Below are 22,357 nucleotides of genomic sequence, written 5' to 3'. Positions count from 1 at the left end.
TGATTTAGTGTGTGTAAAGCACTTACAATAGTGACTGACACATAATATGTACAGTAAAAACGGTTGTCATTATCATTAACTTTTCCAACATGTTAAGTCTGAGTTATCTATGAGATAGGTCTAGAGATACAAATTTGAAAGTATTCAACAGAAAATTAGTATTTAAATCTCTGGGAAGGAATGTTGCTAACTAGGGAAAAGAATAGAAGAGATATAAGGTGAAAATGCCAAATTTTAGATGTTGGGAAGGGAAAAGAACCCAGTAAACTAAACAGAAGGAAGGTACAGTGGCATAGAAGGAAAAGCAGAGCCCAATCATATGATGGAATTCAGCATAGTGATTATTGTTAATAACACTCATATACTTGAAAGTTGCTAAGAGAGTAGAGCTTAAATGTCATCACAAAAAAAGAAATATTAATTATGTGATGTGATACAGGTATTAGCTAACACTGTGGTGGTAATCATTTTGCAGTATATAAGGGTATCAAATCAACACAGTGTATACCTTAAATTTATACAATGTTATATGTCAATTATAATTCAGTAAAGCTAGGGAAAAAAGAATGAAGAAGTGCCGTCTATTGATTAAGATGAGCATTTTAAAAAGTCCACTGTGTCTAGAAATGTGGAAAACATTAATGACCTTTATAAGAACAGTTTCTGTCACATGGTGGTGGTATTGTGAAAACTGTATTGTAGTGGATTGAAAGGCGACTTGGCGGTGGAGAAAGAGAAACAGCATGAGTAGAAAACTCTAGAAGTTCGATGAGAAAAGAAATCAAAGTGGAAGAAATTGCAGGGGTGTGTGTGTGTGTATGTGTGTGTGTGTGTGTTGGTAGGGGTAGATGAGAATAGTAGTCAATCAAGGAAGAGAGATATGAGAACTAAAAAAGTTCTTTAGGACAAGATAGAAGAGCAAAAAGGAAACGGAATGGCATTCAAATCATCCCATCCTATGTCATTCTAAATCAATTCTTTTATATTTTTCTCTTATACGTATACATGCCCATTTCCTATAACTACACAATGATTATAATAGGGAGGTATTAAAATAGCAATGTCCTTGTCTGGTTATATGCCTTATATTTAAAGAACCTGGGCTTTGGAATCACTCAACCTTCATTTCTAATTCTGGTTCTGTCATCTTGGACAAGAGTTTGACTTCTATGACCCTTAGCTTCTACATCTTATAAAAGTTGATAAATAATATCTTCCTCAAATGATAGAGGATCATATGATCATATGGTATCGCATGTAAAGTACCTAGCATGAAAACTAACCCATAGGAGATACTTAATATATTAAGGCATTGTTAATTATTTCATTAAGTGCTGAGTGTCAATGAGTAGTGAAGTTGGTTTAAAAAATGTGGGATTAAAAGGAATTTATAAAGGCCAGTAACAATGTAAATTTCATAGACCACCTATCATGTGGAATATACTTTGAGAAAAATACATGAAATGCTAGAATAATTTTGGTTCTAAAACTGGAAAATGGACAGTTGTGAAACAGCATGAGAAAAAATCACAAGTCACCACCATAGTAAGCAACTATGCACAAATCAGATGGCAAGGTTGCGTATTGAGGCAGGACTCTCCCTTGGGGCATGAAGGGGTGGAGAAGGAATGTGGAAGGGTAAACAAAATATACCCAATGCAGAATAAAACAGTTTCAAGTATAGGATCTGTAGCATAGACTAGAACATGCACACATGTGTGCGCACACACACACACACACACGAACACATTACATATTAAGCAATTTTAATTTTTGAAATCCATTGCTTTATCAAAGGGTTGATTTTTTTTTAGCAGCCCTCAGTATCTGCTAGAGACATTCTCTTCTCCCTTGGATGAAGCAGTATAATTATGTAATGGATGTTACTGGATATTCTTATTAAACATTCTGGGTCTTTCTGAGGGTGAAAAAAGAACAGAAATCATTTGCTCTCATATTCCATCATAGCAAACATTTTCAAGAAAGATGTTTGGCTTCACTTTGTCAATTCTAAGATGCTTATGGTCCTTAGGTATTGCCACAGGTATATGACAGCTTGTTTTATCTGCTTGGAACTTTAAAGCCCACTGAAATTGGGTCACTGTGCAAATATGCATCTTATTCCACTGTCTAGAATGACAGGTTTCTGGACTACAGATTTAATAATTATTAACATATTATCCTCTTGGCTCAATCACTGTCAGCTATTTGTCCAACTCTCTCATTTCTTTCAGATATGGATACCTAGTTTAGCTTAAATATGACTAGAGGCTTATTAAGCCGACAGTTTCCAAAGAGAACTCTAAATTAATCTTCTTTCAAAGTTTTAGAATAGTTTTCATTTTTCCTTCTCAAAGATTGCCAGGTAAATTCTCCCCCTTCTTCCTGAGTTGGCCAATTAGTTTTTGCCTTAGGCTAACGTTTGCTTTCCCTCTCCCCATACTTTGATCTCCCCATCTCTAAAGTTACACACTTTTACACATATTCAAGAGTGGCACTTTAAATAGTAAAACTGTGATATTTTTCATCTGAGTCAGGTTCCTCCCTCTTTCTCATTGTGAGATGCCCTGAAGTTACATTTCTCTGTGAGAAAAGTTTGAACAATTTCCCTAAGGAAGGAGAAGCTGCAGAACATGTAACCCAGAGAGCCTTTTCTTTCTCTGGGGCCAGGATGGAAGTAAGAGCTGTCTCAACCATCTGCATAGCTACAATATGCACGTGGCAGAAGATGGCTCCTGGTGTTCAGTACTGTTCTTTTTTTTCAAATCTGATTTAGGTAATCTCTAGTTAGGACTGCAGTACAGTCAGCCCTCAATATCAGCAGGTTCCACATCCATGGATTTAACTAATTGTGGATCAAAAATATTCAGAAAAAAAAAAAAAAACCCAGAAAGTTCCAAAAAGTGAACCTTGAATTTTTCATACTCTGGCCACTATTTGCATAGCATTTAGATTGTATTTACAACTATTTATGTGGTATTTACATTGTATTAGGTATTATAAGGAATCGAGATGATTTAAAATATACAGGAGGATGTGCATAGGTTATATGCAAATACTGCACTACTACATTTTATATAAAGGGCTTGAGCATCCCTAGATTTTGGTATCTCCAGGATGTGGATGAGGGATGACTGTACATCATCAGCCTTTGGTTAAAAAAAAAAAAAAAAAGGATGGTTGGTTTGCTAACCACAGAAGAAACGGTTTCAAGAGAACATCACTTTTTATAAATGCAGATTTCTGGAAGTAATATTTAAAGAAGTTGATAAACAACTTTTTACTTCCAATTAGATTTTTAACTGTTCAAATACAAGAGTAAGTTATTTTTACAGAGTAAAATGGTATACAGACATACCTCATTTTATTTTATTGAATTTATTTTATCTTTTTATACAGCAGGTTCTTATTAGTTATCTATTTTATACATATTGGTGTATATATGTCAATCTCAATCTCCCAATTCATCCCACCACCACCACCACCCCACCTGCTTTCCCCCCTTGGTGTCCATACGTTTGTTCTCTATATCAGTGTCTCTATTTCTGCCTTGCAAACCGGTTCATCTGTAACATTTTTCTAGATTCCACATATATGTGTCAATATACAATATTTGTTTTTCTCTTTCTGACATACTTCACTCTGTATGACAGTCTCTAGGTCGATCCACATCTCTACAAATGACCCAGTTTTGTTCCTATTTATATTGCATTATATATATGTACCACATCTTCTTTATCCATTTATCTGTTGATGGGCCTTTAGGTTGCTTCCATGACCTGGCTATTGTAAATAGTGCTGCAATTAACATTGGGGTGCATGTGTCTTTTTGAATTATGGTTTTCTATGGGTATATGCCCAGTAGTGGGATTGCTGGGTCATATGGTAGTTCTATTCTTAGTTTTTTAAGGAACCTCCATACTATTCTCCATAGAGGTTGTATCAGTTTACATTCCCACCAATAGTGCAAGAGGTTTCTCTTTTCTCCACACCCTCTCCAGCATTTGTTCTTTGTAGATTTTCTGATGATGCCCATTCTAACTGGTGTGAGGTGACACCCCATTGTAGTTTTGATTTGCATTTCTCTAATAATTAGTGATGTTGAGCATCTTTTCATGTGCCTCTTGGCCATCTGTATGTCTTCTTTGGAGAAATGTCTATTTAGGTCTTCTGCCCATTTTTTGAGTGGGTTAGTTTTTTTTTTTTTTCTAATATTGAGCTGCATGTGCTGTTTAATATATTTTGGAGATTAATCCTTTGCCCATTGATTCGTTTGCAAATATTTACTCCCATTCTGAGGGTTGTCTTTTATAGTCTCCTTTGCTGTGCAAAAGTTTTAAGTTTCATTACGTCACATTTGTTTATTTTTGTTTTTATTTCCATTACTCTAGGAGGTGGGTCAACAAAGATCTTGCTGTGATTTATGTCATAGAGTGTTCTACTTATGTTTTCCTCTAAGAGATTTATAGTTTCTGGTCTTACATTTAGGTCTTTAATCCATTTTGAGTTTATTTTTGTTTATGGTGTTAAGGAGTGTTCTAATTTCATTCTTTTACATGTAGCTGTCCAGTTTTCCCAGCACCACTTATTGAAGAGTCTGTCTTTTCTCCACCATGTATCCTTGCCTCCTTTGTGATAGATCAGTTGACCATAGGTGCATGGGTTTATCTCTGGGCTTTCTATCCAGTTCCCTTGATCTGTATTTCTGTTTTTGTGCCAGTACTATATTGTCTTGATTACTGTAGCTTTGTAGTGTAGTCTGAAATCAGGGAGTCTGATTCCTCCACCTCCATTTTTTTCCCTCAAGATTGCTTTGGCTAATCAGGGTCTTTTGTGTCTGCATAAAAATTTTAAGATTTTTCGTTCTAGCTCTGTAAAAATGCCATTGGAAATTTGACAGAGATTGCATTGAACCTGTAGATTGCTTTGAATAGTATAGTCATTTTCACAATATTGATTCTTCCAATCCAAGGACATGGTATATCTCTCCATCTGTTTGTGCCATCTTTGATTTCTTTCATCAGTGTCTTATAGTTTTCTGCATACAGGTCTTTTACCACCTTAGGTAGGTTTATTCCTAGGTATTTTATTCTTTTTGTTGCAGTGGTGAATGTGATTGTTTCCTTAATTTCTCTTTCTGATCTTTCATTGTTAGTGTATAGGAATGGAAGAGATTTCTGCACATTAATTTTGTATCCTGCAACTTTACCTAATTCATTGATTAGCTCTAGTAGTTTTCTGGTGGCATCTTTAGGATTCTCTATGTATAGTCATCTGCAAACAGTGACAGTTTTAATTCTTCTTTTCCAATTTGTATTCCTTTTATTTCTTTTTCTTCTCTGATTGCCATGGCTAGAACTTCCAAAATTATGTTGAATAATAGCGGTGAGAGTGGACATCCTTGTCTTGTTCCTGATCATAGAGGAAATGCCTTCAATTTTTCACCATTGAGAATAATGTTTGCTGTGGGTTTGTCGTATTTAGCTTTTATTATGTTGAGGTAGGTTCCCTCTATGCCTACTTTCTGGAGAGTTTTTAATCATAAATCGGTATTGAATTTTGTCAAAAGCTTTTTCTGCATCTATTGAGATGATCATATGGTTTTTCTTCTTCAATTTGTTAATATGGTGTATCACATTGATTGATTTGCATATATTGAAAAATCCTTGCATTCCGGGGATAAATGCCACTTGATCATGGTGTATGATCCTTTTAATGTGTTGTTGGATTCTGTTTGCTAGTATTTTGTTCAGGATTTTTCCGTCTATTTTCCTCAGTGATATTGGTCTGTAAGTTTCTTTTTTTGTAATATCTCTGTCTGGTTTTGGTAACAGGGTGATGGTGGTCTCATAGAATGAGTTTGGGAGTGTTCCTTCCTCTGCAATTTTTGCAAGAGCTTGAGAAGGATGGGTGTTAGCTCTTCTCTAAATGTTTGATAGAATTCGCCTGGGAAGCCATCTGGTCCTGGACTTCTGTTTGTTGGAAGATTTTTAATCACAGTTTCAATTTCATTACTTGTGATTGGTCTGTTCATATTTTCTCTTTCTTCCTGGTTCAGTCTTGGAAGGTTATGCCTTTCTAAGAATTTGTCCATTTCTTCCACGTTGTCCATTTTATTGGCATAGAGTTGCTTGTAGCAGTGTCTTAGGATGCTCTGTACTTCTGTGGTGTCCGTTGTAACTTCTCCTTTTTCATTTCTAATTTTATTGATTTGAGTCCTCTCCCTTTTTTCCTTGATGAGTCTGGCTATTGGTTTATCAATTTTGTTTATCTTCTCAAAGAACCAGCTTTGAGATAGACTCATCCACCAGAGGACAGACAGCAGAAGCGAGCAGAACTACAGTCCAGCAGCCTGTGGAACAAAAACCACATTCACAGAAAGACAGACAAGGTGAAAAGGCAGAGGGCTATGTAGCAGATGAAGGAACAAGATAAAACCCCAGAAAAACAACTAAATGAAGTGGAGATAGGCAACCTTCCAGAAAAAGAATTCAGAATAATGATAGTGAAGATGATCTAGGACTTTGGAAAAAGAATGGAGGCAAAGATCGAGAAGATGCAAGAAATGTTTAACAAAGACCGAGAAGAATTAAAGAACAAACAAACAGAGACGAACAATACAATAACTGAAATGAAAACTACACTAGAAGGAATCAATAGCAGAATAACTGAGGCAGAAGAAAGGATAAGTGACCTGGAAGACAGAATGGTGGAATTCACTGCTGCAGAACAGAATAAAGAAAAAAGAATGAAAAGAAATGAAGACAGCCTAAGAGACCTCTGGGACAAAATTAAATGCACCAACATTCGCATTATAGGCATCCCAGAAGGAGAAAAGAGAGGGAAAGGACCAGAGAAAATATTTGAAGAGATTATAATCGAAAAATTCCCTAACATGGGAAAGGAAATAGCCACCCAAGTCCAGGAAGCGCAGCGAGTCGAATACAGGATAAACCCAAGGAGAAACACACCGAGACACATAGTAATCAAATTGTCAAAAATTAAAGGCAAAGAAAAATAATTGAAAGCAGTAAGGGAAAAACGACAAATAACATACAAGGGAACCCCCATAAGGTTAACAGCTGATTTCTCAGCAGAAACTCTACAAGCCAGAAGGGAGTAGCATGATATACTTAAAGTGATGAAAGGGAAGAACCTACAACCAAGATTACTCTACCCGGCAAGGATCTCATTCAGATTTGATGGAGAAATTAAAAGCTTTACAGACAAGCAAAAGCTAAGAGAATTCAGCACCACCAAACCAGCTCTGCAACAAACACTTAAGGAACTTCTCTAAGTGGGAAACACAAGAGAAGAAAAGGACCTACAAAAACAAACCCAAAACAATTAAGAAAATGGTCATAGGAACATACATATCGATAATTACCTTAAATGTGAATGGATTAAATGGTCCAACCAAAAGACACAGGCTCGCTGAATGGATACAAAAACAATACCCATATATATGCTGTCCACAAGAGACCCACTGCAGACCTAGGGACACATACAGACTGAAAGTGAGGGGATGGAAAAAGATATTCCATGCAAATGGAAATCAAAAGAAAGCTGGAGTAGCAATACACATATCAGATAAAATAGACTTTAAAATAAAGAATGTTACAAGAGACAAGGAAGGACACTACATAATGATCAAGGGATCAATCCAAGAAGAAGATATAACAATTATAAATATATATGCACCCAACATGGGAGCACCTCTATACATAAGGCAACTGCTAACAGCTATAAAAGAGGAAATCAACAGTAACACAATAGTAGTGGGGGACTTTAATAACACCTCACTTACACCAATGGACAGATCATCCAAAATGAAAATAAATAAGGAAACAGAAGCTCTAAATGACACAATAGACCAGATAGATTTAATTGATATTTATAGGACATTCCATCCAAAAACAGCAGACTACATTTTCTTCTCAATTGTGCAGGGAACATTCTCCAGGATAGATCACAACTTGGGTCACAAATCAAGCCTCAGTAAATTTAAGAAAATTGAAATCATATCAAGTATCTTTTCTAACCACAACTCTATGAGATTAAAAATGAATTACAGGGGAAAAAACGTAAAAAAAACCAAACACATGGAGGCTAAACACTACGTTACTAAATAACGAAGAGACCACTGAAGAAATCAAAGAGGAAATCAAAAAATACCTAGAGACAAATGACAATGAAAACACGACAATCCAGAACCTATGGGACGCAGCAAAAGCAGTTCTAAGAGGGAAGTTTACAGCTATAAAAGCCTACCTCTGTGAAAATGACTCTACTACCCAAAGCAATCTACAGATTCAATGCAATCCCTATCAAACTACCACTGGCATTTTTCAGAGAACTAGAACAAAAAATTTCACAATTTGTATGGAAACACAAAAGACCCCAAATAGCCAAAGCAATCTTGAGAACGAAAAATGGAGCTGGAGGAATCAGGCTCCCTGACTTCAGACTATATTACAAAGCTACAGTAATCAAGACAGTTTGGCACTGGCACAAAAACAGAAACATAGATCAATGGAACAGGATAGAAAGCCCAGAGATAAACCCAAACACATATGGTCACCTTATCTTTGATAAAGGAGGCAACCATATACAGTGGAGAAAAGACAGCCTCTTCAATAAGTGGTGCTGGGAAAACTGGAGAGCTACATGTAAAAGAATGAAATTAGAACACTCCAAAACAGCATACACAAAAATAAACTCAAAATGGATTAAAGACCTAAATGTAAGGCCAGACACTATCAAACTCTTAGAGGAAAACATAGGCAGAACACTCTATAACATAAATCATAGCAAGATCCTTTTTGACCCAGCTCCTAGAGAAATGGAAATAAAAACAAAAATAAACAAATGGAACCTAATGAAACTTAAAAGCTTTTGCACAGCAAAGGAAACCATAAACAAGACGAAAAGACAACCCTCAGAATGGGAGAAAATATTTGCAAATGAAGCAACTGACCAAGGATTAATCTCCAAGATTTACAAGCAGCTCATGTAGCTCAATAACAAAAAAACAAACAACCCAATCCAAAAATGGGCAGAAGACCTAAATAGACATTTCTCCAAAGAAGGCTTACAGATGGCCAAGAAGCACATGAAAAGCTGCTCAACGTCACTAATTATTAGAGAAATGCAAATCAAAACTACAATGAGGTATCACCTCACACCAGTTAGAATGGGCATCATCAGAAAATCTACAAGGAACAAATGCTGGAGAAGGTGTGGAGAAAAGGGAACCCTCTTGCACTATTGGTGGGAATATAAACTGATACAGCCACTATGGAGAACAGTATGGAGGTTCCTTTAAAAAGTAAAAATAGAATTACCATATGATTCAGCAATCCCACTACTGGGCATATACCCAGAGAAAACCACAATTTAAAAAGACACATGCACCCTAAAGTTAATTGCAGCACTATTTACAATAGCCAGGTCATGGAAGCAAACTAAATGCCCATTGACAGACGAATGGATAAAGAAGATGTGGTACATATATACAATGGAATATTACTCAGCCATAAAAAGGAACGAAATTGGGTCATTTTTTGAGACGTGGATGGATCTAGAGACTGTCATACAGAGTGAAGTAAGTCAGAAAGAGAAAAACAAATATCATATATTAATGCATGTATGTGGAACGTAGAAAAATGGTACAAATGAAGTGGTTTGCAGGGCAGAAATTGAGACACAGATGTAGAGAACAAACGTATGGACACCAAGGTGGGAAAGCCAGGGGGGGTGGGGGTGGTGGTGTGATGAATTGGGCGATTGGGATTGACATGTATACACTGATGTGTATAAAATTGATGACTAATAAGATCCTGCTGTATAAAAAAAAATAGAAAAATCCTATTTATTAAAAAAATAAGGAAAAAGAAATAAACAAAAACAAACTTTAAAAATTTTTTTAAAATTTTAAAAAAAGAACCAGCTTTTAGCTTTATTTATCTTTGCTACTGTTTTCTTTGTTTCTATTTCATTTATTTCTGCTCTGATCTTTATGATTTCTTTCCTTCTACTAACTTTTGGTTTTGTTTGTTCTTCTTTCTTTAGTTCCTTTAGGTGTAAGGTTAGATTTTTTATTTGAGATTTTTCTTGTTTTTTGAGGTAGGATTATATTGCTATAAACTTCCCTCTTAGAACCACTTTTGCTGCATCCCATAGGTTTTGGGGTGTCGTGTTTTCATTTTCATTTGTTTCTAGGTATTTTTTTGGTTTCCTCTTTGATTTCTTCAGTGATCTCTTGGTTATTTAGTAATGTGTTGTTTAGCCTCCGTGTGTGTGTGTTTTTTACTTTTTTTTCCCTGTAATTGATTTCTAATCTCATAGCGTTGTGGTCGGAAAAGATGCTTGATATGATTTCAGTTTTCTTAAATTTACTGAGGCTTGATTTTTGACCCAAGATGTGATCTATCCTGGAGAAAGTTCTGTGTGCACTTGAGAAGAAAGTGTAATCTGCTGTCTTTGGATGGAATGTCCTATAAATATTAATTATATCTATGTGTTCTATTGTGTCATTTAAAGCTTGTGTTTCCTTATCAATTTTCTGCCTGGGTGATCTGTCCAATGGTGTAAATGGGGTGTTAAAGTCCCCCACAATTATTATGTTACTGTTGATTTCCTCTTTTATAGGTGTTAGCATTTGCCCTATGTATTGAGGTGCTCCCATGTTGGTTGCATATATATTTATAATTGTTATATCATCTTCTTCGGTTGATTCCTTGATCATTATGTAGTGTCCTTGCTTATTTCTTGTAACATTCTTTATATTAAAGATATTAAAGTCTATTTTATCTGATATGAGTATTCTACTCCAGCTTTCTTTTGATTTCCATTGGCATGGAATATCTTTTTCCATACCGTCACTTTCAGTCTATATTTGTCCCTAGGTCTGCAGTGGGTCTCTTGTGGACAGCATATATATGGGTCTTGTTTTTGTATCCATTCAGCGAGCCTGTGTCTTTTGGTTGGAGTATTTAATCCATTCACATTTAAGGTAATAATCGATATGTATATTCCTATGACCATCTTCTTAGGTGTTTTGGGTTTGTTTTTGTAGGTCCTTTTCTTCTCTTGCTTTTCCCATTTAGAGAAGTTCCTTTAGTATTTGTTATAGATGTGGTTTGGTGGTGCTGAATTCTCTTAGCTTTTGCTTGTCTGTACAGCTTTTGATTTCTCCGTTGAATCTGAATGAGATCCTTGCCGGGTAGAGTAATCTTGGTTTTAGGTTCTTCCCCTTCATCACTTTAAATATATTGTGCCACTCCCTTCTGGCTTATAGAGTTTCTGCTGAGAAATCAGCTGTTAACCTTATGGGAGTTCCCTTGTATGTTATTTGTCATTTTTCCCTCATTGCTTTTAATTATTTTTCTTTGTCTTTACTTTTTGTCAACCTGATTCCTATGTGTCTCAGTGTGTTTATCCTTGGGTTTTTCCTGCCTGGGACTCTCTGCGGTTCCTGGACTTGGGTGGCTATTTCCTTTCCCATGTTAGGGAAGTTTTCGACTATAATCTCTTCAAATATTTTCTTGGGTCCTTTCTCTTCCCCTTCTCCTTCTGGGACCCCTATAATGTGAATGTTCGTGTGTTTAATGTTATCCCAGAGTTCTCTTAGGCTGCCTTCATTTCGTTTCATTCTTTTTTCTTTATTTTCCACAGCAGTGAATTCCACCATTCTGTCTTCCAGGTCACTTATCTGTTCTTCTGCCTCAGATATTCTGCTACTGATTCTTTCTAGTGTATTCTTCATTTCAGTTATTGTATTATTCATGTTTATTTATTTGTTCTTTAACTCTTCTAGGTGTTTGTTCTTTAATTCTTCCAAGTCTTTGTTAAACATTTCTTGCATCTTCTCCATTTTTGCTTCCATTCTTTTTCCAAGGTCCTGGATCATCTTCACTATCATTATTCTGAATTCTTTTTCTGGAAGGTTGCTTATCTCCACTTCATTTTGTTGTTTTTCTGGGGTTTTATCTTGTTCCTTCATCTGTTACATAGCCCTCTGCCTTTTCATCTTGTCTATCTTTCTGTGAATGTGTTTTTCATTCCACAGGCTGCAGGATTGTAGTTCTTCTTGTTTCTGCTGTCTGCCCTCTGGTGGATGAGACTATCTAAGAGGCCTGTGCAAGCTTCCTGATGGGAGGGACTGGTGGTGGGTAGAGCTGGGTGTTGCTCCTGTGTGCAGAGCTCAATAAAACTTTAATCCGCTTTTCTGCTGATGGATGGGTCTGAGTTCCTTCCCTCTTTGGCCTGAAGTGACCCAGCCTTAGAGAATAGAGGCTCCTCAGTGGGGCCAATGGCAGACTCCAAGAAAGCTTATGCCAAGAAGCACCTCCCAGAATCTCCACTGCCAATGTCCCTGTCCCTGCGGTGAGCCACAGCCACCCCTTGCCTCTGCAGGAGACCCTCCAACACCAGCAGGTATGTCTGGTTCAGTCTCCTATGGGGTCACTGCTCCTTCCCCCTGGGTCCTCATGCATACACTACTTTGTGTGTGCCCTCCAAGAGTGGAGTCTTTGTTTCCCCCAGTCCTGTCGAAGTCCTGCATTCAAATTCTGCTAGCCTTCAAAGTCTGATTCTCTGGGAATTCCTTCTCCCATTGCTGGACCCCCAAGTTGGGAAGCCTGAGGTGGGGCTCAGAACCTTCACTCCAGTGGGTGGATTTCTGTGGTATAATTGTTCTCCAGTTTGTGAGTCACCCACCCAGTGGTTATGGGATTTGATTTTATTGTGATTGCACCCCTCCTACTGTCTCTTTGCAGCTTCTCCTTTGTCTTTTGATTTGGGGTATCTTTTTTGGTGAGTTCCAGTGTCTTCCTGTCAATGATTTTTCAGCAGTTAGTTGTGATTCTGGTGCTCTCGCAAGAGGGAGTGAGCACACGTCCTTCTACTCTGCCATCTTGAACCAATCTCCATACCTCGTTTTGTTGTGCTTTGCAGCTATTGCATTTTTTACAAATATAAGTTTTATGGCAACACTGTACCCACCATGTCAATTAACACCATTTTCCCAACAGTATGTGCTCACTTCGTGTCTCTGTGTCACAGTTTGGTAATTCTCACAATATATCAAACTTTTTCATTATTTTTATATTTGTTATGGTGATCTGTGATCAGTGGTTTTTGACGTTACTGTTGCAAAAAGATTATGACTTGCCGAAGGCTTAGATGGATGATAGCATTTTTAGGCAAAAAACCTTTTTTTAAAAAATCCTACTACTTTATTTATTTACTTTTTATTGAAGTATAGTTGATTTACAATGTTGTGTTAGTTTCAGGTATACAACAAAGTGTTTCAGGGTTTTTTTCCTGATTATATTCCATTATAGGTTATTACAAGTTATTGAATATAGTTTACTGTGCTATACAATAAATCCTTGTTCCTCATCTATTTTATGTATAGTAGTTTGTATGTGTTAATGCCATACTCCTAATTTGCCCCTCTCCTTTTCCTCTCCCCTTTGGTAACCATAAGCTTGTTTTCTATGTCTCTGAGTCTGTTTCTGTTTTGTATGTAGATTCATTTTTATTCTTTTTTTAGATTCCACATATAAATGATATCATATAGTATTTGTATTCCCTGATTTATTTCACTAAGTATAATATTCTCTAAGATCATCCATGTTGCCACAAATGGCAATATTTCATTCTCTTTTATGGCTGAGTAATATTCCATTGTATATATATGTACCACATCTTAAGCCGGTCATCTATTGATGCACACTTGGGTTGTTTCCATGTCTTGGCTATTGTAAATAGTGCTGCTATGAGCATTAGCAAAAAGTATTTTTAAATTAATTTATGTATATTGTTTTATGCACACTTTGAAGACACACTTTTTGAAGACATGCTATTGCACACTTAATAGAATACATTATAGTATAAACATAACTTTTATATGCCCTGGGAAATCAATAATTTTATATAACTTGCTTTATTGTGATATTTGCTTTATTTTGATGGTCTGGAACCAAACTTGAAATATGTCTGAGCTATACCTGTATATAGGACATTATGGTAGTGGATTATTGAATTACATTTAAACATAAATATGCCATTTATGTATACATATTATAACTAATCATCAGTGAATATTATGCTTCAAATAAATTGAGATTATTTCAATATTTTGGTATAATTTCATATAAAGCATTACACTATAACCAGGTCATCATGATTTACTAGACTCTTAGGAATCCTCAGTCAAAGATAAGCCTTTTAAATGAATTTATTGACAAAGACTAAGTGGGAAAACCTAAATCTTTGGTGAGATGATATTGAAAGTTCCTACCTTTTTGGATAGAGGAGACTATGGAATGTTACAAAGCATCTTTCATTTTGACAGCTGTTGCCCCACTGGGACACCCTGACCTCAGAATTCAAATCACATGTCTGTCTGCAGATGTGTCAAGGGTAAGAAATCCTCAGTGTTGGTGTTGCCCATGACCATATATCATTGGTCTGCATAGCCGAAGGAGAGATTTTTCCTAGTGGTCCAACAAAGAACCTAAAATTCAAGAGAAATTGGGGAATGGAAAAGGGAGAAGTTTACCTCTATTTATTATCCAGAAGACAGATTTCTAGTTCTATCACAGTTACATAGAAAAAAAATTAAAATCAAATACAAATAACTTTTCCTAGGTGTTCTTATCATAACCCTTATTTTGGTTGTAATTATAAAGATAATTTACCTTTTGTGAAGACAAATAGTATACAAAAGTATAAAAAAAATTAAAATCATCCATAATTTTATCACTCCAAGATATTACTGTTATTATTTTGATATTTCTCTCTAGTATTCCTTTATTTGTGAAGATATATAATTAGCAATAGCAAAATGGATATCAATATAGGTACACATAAATATGTAGATCCTAATACAGGTATTTTCAAAATTTGAATCATGCTGCCATACAAGATTATTTCAATTGCTCTAGTAAATTCTTTTTTAGAGCACAGATCTTCCTCAACTTATAATGTGGTTATATCCCCATAAACTAATCGTAAATTAAAAATATTGTAATTGAAAATGCATCAATACACCTAACCTACCAAACATTATGGCTTAGCCTTAACTGCTCAAAACATTTAACACAGGGGCCCCCAACCCCTGGGCCACACAGCAGGAGGTGAGTGGCAAGTGAGGAAGCAAAGCTTCACCTGTATTTACAGCCGCTCCCCATTGTTCGCATTACTGCCTGAGCTCCGCCTCCTGTCAGATCAGTGGCAGCATTAGATTCTCATAGGAGTGCAAAGCATACTGTGAACTGCACATATGAGGGATATAGGTGGTGTGCTCCTTATGCAAATCTAATGCCTGATGTGAGCTGGAACTGAGGCAGTGATGCTAGCACTGGGGAGTGGCTGGAAATACAGATTATCATTAGCAGAGAGGTTTGACTGCACAGAGACCATAATAAATCAATTGCTTGCAGACTCATATCAAAACCCTATCAGTGAGTGGCAAGTGAAAGCAAGTTCAGGGCTCCCACTCATTCTGCATTATGGTGAGTTGTATAATTATTTCATTATATATTACAATGTAATAATAATAATAGAAATAAAGTGCACAATACATGTAATGCACTTGAATCATCCTGAAACCATCCCCCCACCCTGGTCTGTGGAAAGATTGTCTTCCACAAAACCGGCCCCTGGTGCCAAAAAGGTTGGGGACTGCTGATTTAACAGTAGCCTACAGTTGGGAAAAATCATCTATCAGAGAGCCTATTTTATGATAAAGTGTCAAATATCTCACATAATTTATCGAATACGATACTGAAAGTGAAAAATGATGGTTGTATGGGTACAGAATGATTGTAAGCATATGGGTGGTTTATCCATATGTACTTGTGACCACATGGCCGACTGGGAGCTGTGGTTGCTGCCACTGCCAATGCCCAGCATTATGAGAGAGTATCATACTGCATATCACCAGCCCAAGAAAAGATCCAAATTCAGAATTCAAAGTACAGCTTCTGCAGAATGCATATCACTTTCACACCATTATAAAGTCGAAAACTTGTAAGTTAAAGCATCGTTAAGTTGGGGACTGTTTGTAATTATTTCATTTGTTGTAAGGAAGTTCCTCAAACATATATCTGAGAGGCATCTATCAGTCAATTCAGTGAAACCCATTAAATAATTTTGATTATCTGTAACATACACAGCAGTGTAACACATAGTCATTAGTCTCAAGAAATTTTTATCATTCCCTGCACTTATACAGGGATTCATAGAAAAATAAAGTTAAACTTAAATTTATACTTAATCAGGAGCATGGAGAGACATTTCTGAATTGCCCAAAGACACATTTACTTAGTAGAAACTCTATCACTTTTTATTTGGCAATACACTTCATAGAGGTAATATTATTTCAAAATGATTCATATGACATACTTGTGTGCTTTAGATTCTACTTAGAGCAATACATGTGCAGTGCAGTTAGCTAATTATCTATGGATTTAAAGTAAAATGGAAGGTTTCCCAGTTTCAAGTGTATCGTTTTTGGAAATGTTGCCTTCATTGCTCTCTGCCAAGCATGATGCTATGTGTTATCTGACTTAATCCTGCAATTCAATTGGAGGAATGACATGTTTGGTCTGAGGAACCCTGAATCCAAGCAATGCATCTCAGAACATGGTTCAAAGTCAGGTGGGAACAGCTTCAACTATTTTTAGAGTTGTGGAGTGCATATTGGCAAGTCAATGAGTGAGGCCTGCTGCAGTAACGACATAAAGACACCTGCCTCTCTCCACCCCATCCCACCCCAAGGTCCTGGTCAGATTGGCAGGTAGGGTCCTTTTGCTTGGATGCTATGGGGAACGCTTTAAGAAGCTCTACATTGGATAATTTCATCTTTTTGTTTCATACCCTAGTTAAGGGAATGCTCTTTTCCCCCTCATTTTCCTTGAAGGACTTTTCCTTGGGCTTTGCCTTTCCTCACAATTGGTGTGGCAATATCTGGAGAAACCTATAGTGGAGACCAGGCCAAGATAAAAGGAACAAGCAGGCTGTTCAGCGTGTTTTTTATAGGCCTTAAGTCAACCTGGTCTAGGAAAGCCATCCATGGTTCAGCCTAGCTCTCAAGAGAATGCACTGGAATTTGAGACAAAAGCCTAATAATAAAAGTCATCCACGTATACATCTTAGTGAGAAGAAGTGAATCTTTTGATACGCAGTAAAACCGATATTGATCCTCAGGGAAGCCGGTGAGGTGATATGTGTCATAAGGAGCAAACATGAGTATCTTAAGCCTTTGTCACAGGCGATAAAAGCCGTCTGCTAAATATGAGGAAAAAAGCATTGTATGGAGGGAGATGAATACAAAATGGTTTTGCAATATGATAGGCTGTTGTTAGAATATCCAGCTTTATGATATTTTAAAAGTATGTGTGAGATTGTGAAATTCTACATGAGTTTGTAATAAAGACATGATCAAAATTTTATAAGTTGAAACAATTTTTAAAAGACAGTACTCCCACTCCCTATACTTTTTAAATTAAAGTTCCCCATTTCTTGAAATTGGGAAAAACTGGAAATGCTTAATTACATTAAAAGAACACTCCTTGGTTACAATGCAAACCTATGTACTACTTGCCAACCAACTTTTATCATTTCAATTATTTGATCATTTCTGTCCATCAAGTTAATGGTTACTATATTTGAATCTAATCCGTTCAGTGAAAAAAGCCAGGAATAAAGGAAAACAGCTATTAAACCAAACTTACTGGTGAGTTTGCCCATAGATAAGGACTGCCATCTAATTCCTGCTCCTCAACGGAGACTGCTGGGCTGCTTTCCGTTGTTCCTTCTAATCACTAAAATAGTTTTTAACCAGAAAATATATCTTTTTTAAAAAAACTAGACTTCTAAAGACTTGGATGTACACGGCAGTAATATTCTTAGTACTCAAAGAAAATCTCCTGACAGTGTTTTTACTCTGAATCTCCCTCACCCAGAAAGGTTGCCAAAAATGCATCAAGTTCACCAGGAGAAACCTGCCAGGAAGCTTAAGGGAGCTCATGCTCCATCACCTTGTTGCTGCAGTGGAGAAACGGTTCTTTTAGTTACCGTTAGCTTTCAATGCAGTTTCCCTGTGGCAAAGGGCTCATCCTTGCAATTTTTCATCATGCTTTTTCATCTTGAGATTAACAGGCAAATGCAAAATGGTTTCAAACTTTGCTTCAGGGAGCCTGAAGTGTCTTGTTCATTGGTGTTGGAATTTCTCAATTCTCACAAACGCTTCTACTACTTTTTCAATGGTCCCCAATAGTCACTGTTAGCGAGTGTGTAATGAACTCTGGTGTTTCAGTTGAGACACTTTACATCTGTATATGACGACGACTTGACTGCAGGTAGTGGACAAATCCTGCGGGTTACATTTATCAACGCTGTGAAAACAGCCGCAAAACACGAAGTACGCTTAATTTATTTTGCTGATAGGATGTCCCATAGAGTTTAAACTTTAAGAATATTTTTTGAGTTCAAGTTTTGTTCTCCACCGCTTCTTTGTTTAATATTTTGAGAATATGGGTTTAGCATGACATTCCTACCTGCTTAAGTAACAAGGTTTGGGAAAAATTAGTGGAGAAGTGATCCAAGATAGAGTTGCTCCCATGCCAGGATTTTATTTTTCCATACTTTGCTTTGCTGATGCACCTGCCCCTACACATTAGAGTCAGGAGAGAGAAAGCATTTCTTTAAGGGCTGATTCTCATTACATCTCCAGATTAAAATGTCCTTTGGAAGTAAGTGTGCAAGCCAAATTGCCTTGTTGGTATTGGTGTACTATACCTTGTGTAATATCTCTAAGGTTGTTCAAATTGTCATTTGACATATTTGCTGGAGCAGTTTGCAAGTTCATTGAAGTTACCTTTAGGTGTTAATGCTCACCTCTTTCATCACCACTTTACTCTGGTGCATGATCTATACCAAAAATATAACTCTGGATCTAATGCAAATGTTTGAAAATGCATTTTAAACATACACACAGGGCTTCCCTGGTGGCACAGTGGTTGAGAATCTGCCTGCTAATGCAGGGGACACGGGTTCAAGCCCTGGTCTGGGAAGATCCCACATGCCGCGGAGCAACTAGGCCCGTGAGCCACAACTACTGAGCCTGCGTGTCTGGAGCCTGTGCTCCACAACAAGAGAGGCCACGATAGTGAGAGGCCCGCGCACCGAGATGAAGAGTGGCCCCCACTTGCCGCAACTAGAGGAAGCTCTCGCACAGAAACGAAGACCCAACACAGCCAAAAATAAATAAATAAAAATAAATTTAAACATACACACATTAACGTACATGTGTGTGCACAAACACATATATGAACTCACATTCTTCCTTAGTCCCACCTGATTTGAGCCCTCAGGCAATGAGAGTCATGCCCTGATGCTGACATTATGACCCAAACTTCTGGAAAGTCTCATAGCATGGTAAAGGCTTTTTACTCGACCAAAGATATACACAACTTCGTTAATTCTCACAATTCTCCCCAATTTTCCAAATGCAAAACCTGTAAACACTTACTTAAAACATACATCTAGAGTGGTGGCTGTGAATTTAAATCCAAATCTATTTTACCAATTGACTTTATATTTTTTACTACTTGAATGCTAACAATTAACTATATTTTGTTCAATAGTCACCAAACTTTAGCAAGTGCTTGAGCTAGTTCATGATTGCATTAAAAAAGGGTTCAGTATTTTCTAGAATTTATCTGGATATTTGTTACAAGATTTAGTTTCCTTCCAGCTATGGCACCAGATTAAAATTTGTAATTTAATTGTGACAATCTTAATGATAAATTCATAATTAGCTGTTCTAAACAGATATGAAAAATGAATCTATTATGTAATGGTCTAATGATTCCAAAGGAATACATACCAGTAATATGTATTTTAGAGTCCCAGGAAACATTTAAATTTGATGTACATTGTATGCCTTGCTGCTGTAAATTTTTCATTCTGAGAAAGTTTTTCTTTATTATGCCTTGCCTTTCTTAAACTTCAAGTGGAAAGAGAAATTACCGTAATTTTTAAATTCTTATTCATTTTTACAAGTTATTTCATTTCAGTATTCCAAAACGATAAATAAAATCTCTGTGATTTTAAAAGGAAAAAATGGCCCATGTAAAATTTAGAAAACAGTGTGCTTTAAACTCTGTATTCAATTTCTGAAGCAGGCTTGCAACGAAAACAGGTTTTTTTAAATGGTTCAATTTAGCCAAATAATTGAATTTTTGAAAACCATAAATGGAATTCAAACAACCTGCTATTAACTATGTTTTTAATAACAGTTGCTTGAATTAATTCATGCTTTAAAAAGTCCACAAATTGATATTTACATCTAAATTCACTATGCAAGGAAAAGGTTCAGAATAACTAAATATATGTTTGATCGTATAAAGTCCTCTTAGCCCAGCAGATTAGCACACCAAAATTTACATCTGAACTTTATCTCCAAATAGACAGTTTATTTTACATAAGTTATTGACTTCATTAAAATGGTCAGTTTTATCATTTTCTACTCTAAAAGTAAAATAGTCTGGGAAATATAAAGTCAGAGTTCTCTGCAAGATTTGTACCACCCTCTCTAGTTCTCAAGATAGATTACTAGAAGTGCTTCCAAATTAAAAAAAAAAAAAAAGCAATTTGGATAATTTAATAAATGTTCAGTAACACTTTATCTTACAAACTTTTCCTAACCTTTGGCTTTCAGTTTTTTGACTCATCCCAAACTTAACATTTTATTCTTAAAATAAGTATTTATATTTAAAGTATTTATACATTTACAATTGAGCACTTCAAGAGTATCTAAATAAAATGAAACATAAGTGGTTTGTTCCTTTTTTGTTTCTCTGCCTCTGGTCAGATCCATTATTTAAAGTTTTTGCTTGATTTTGTTTTTTTTAAGCCATCTTATATATAAAATATCTCCTTTTCTATTGCAATCACTCTTTTTTCTAACCTTTCCCATCTTTTTCACTCATACACTCCTACCATTCTATTCTGCCAAACTCATTTCTGAAGACATTATTCTGAGATAAATACGAATTGGTTTTACAAGAATTTTCATATCAAATATACTAGTGAATGTGTTGATTAAAGAAGAAAGAGAATCAAAAGATTTTTTGGGGGCTTCCCTGGTGGCGCAGTGGTTGAGAATCTGCCTGCCAATGCAGGGGACACGGGTTCGAGCCCTGGTCTGGGAAGATCCCACATGCCGCGGAGCAACTGGGCCCGTGAGCCACAAATACTGAGCCTGCGCGTCTGGAGCCTGTGCTCCGCAACAAGAGAGGCCGCGATAGTGAGAGGCCCGCGCACCGCGATGAAGAGTAGCCCCAACTTGCTGCAACTAGAGAAAGCCCTCGCACAGAAACGAAGACCCAACACTGCCATAAATAAATAAATAAATTAAATTAAATAAAATTTTAAAAAAAGATTTTTTGGTTTAATTTTATGACCAACACAGGTGTTGGATAGATTCAGAACCAGGTATCTATTCCAAATGGCAGATTTTTTTTTTTTTTTTTTTACCATTTATTTGTCTGTATGCTAAAAAGAAATTTAAGTTGAGTACATTCATCATCCAAATTGATGTCAGGCTTAGGTTGTTAGGAAAAAATCTGGCTGCAATAAGATGCTGGTCAATTCCATAAATCTCATGATGACTTTCATGTCATACCAAAGCACATCACACCAACCTTTAAAACCATACCACATACCAGAGGAAGGAAATTAGAATTGCTTCTGTCAGGATCAACATAATGCCATAAGAAGTACTTCTTGAAAGGGAAAATGATTTACAAAAAAAGGAAGAGGCACTTGTTTTACATTCAAGAAACCTGTGTCTATTTACTTGGTCTTTTTTTATACCATGCAAAATGGTTTAGTCTGTGACATAACTGACATAGAACTCTATTTCAAAAGCAGAATTTGGCTGGAATTATCTAAAGAAAAAAATGCGTATTTTCCTTTTTTTAATTTAAGGAATGCTGACCTCAAGGCAATAGGCCAACATTATTTAATAGCTTCTTTTTTCAAAGAAAATATTAAGCATTTGATCCCCTGAATGAAATGTTTGATTTATTGAGATTAAGTATTCTGTGGCCTTTCAATCTGTCAGAGAAAAAACAAACAAACATACAACAGTAATGGCATGCTAGTGCCTAATAGAGCTAGATTCAGTGAAAATGCAAAACAAATGTAAGATACAGTGCTACTTCTCCAAGAACTTATTCTACCTCCACCAGCATAATTAATATTTAGGCTGCAGTTAGAGAATACCTGGGCATCAGATTATCACCACACACCTGTCTTTATCAGGAGACAGGCAAGG

General features: G+C 36.3%; 1 protein-coding gene across 2 annotated transcripts in view; it reads left to right on the top strand.

The window, feature by feature from the left end:
- CFAP299 (cilia and flagella associated protein 299) overlaps positions 1-22,357 on the top strand; it is a 593,714-nt gene that overhangs the window by 522,843 nt on the left and 48,514 nt on the right. The gene's annotated exons all lie outside the window — the stretch shown is intronic.

This window comes from Balaenoptera ricei, chromosome 5 (genome assembly GCF_028023285.1).
Source record: "Balaenoptera ricei isolate mBalRic1 chromosome 5, mBalRic1.hap2, whole genome shotgun sequence".
Taxonomy (NCBI): Eukaryota; Metazoa; Chordata; class Mammalia; order Artiodactyla; family Balaenopteridae; genus Balaenoptera; species Balaenoptera ricei.
Note: the sequence above shows the minus strand (reverse complement) of the source record. Positions and strands in the feature narration are given on the sequence as shown.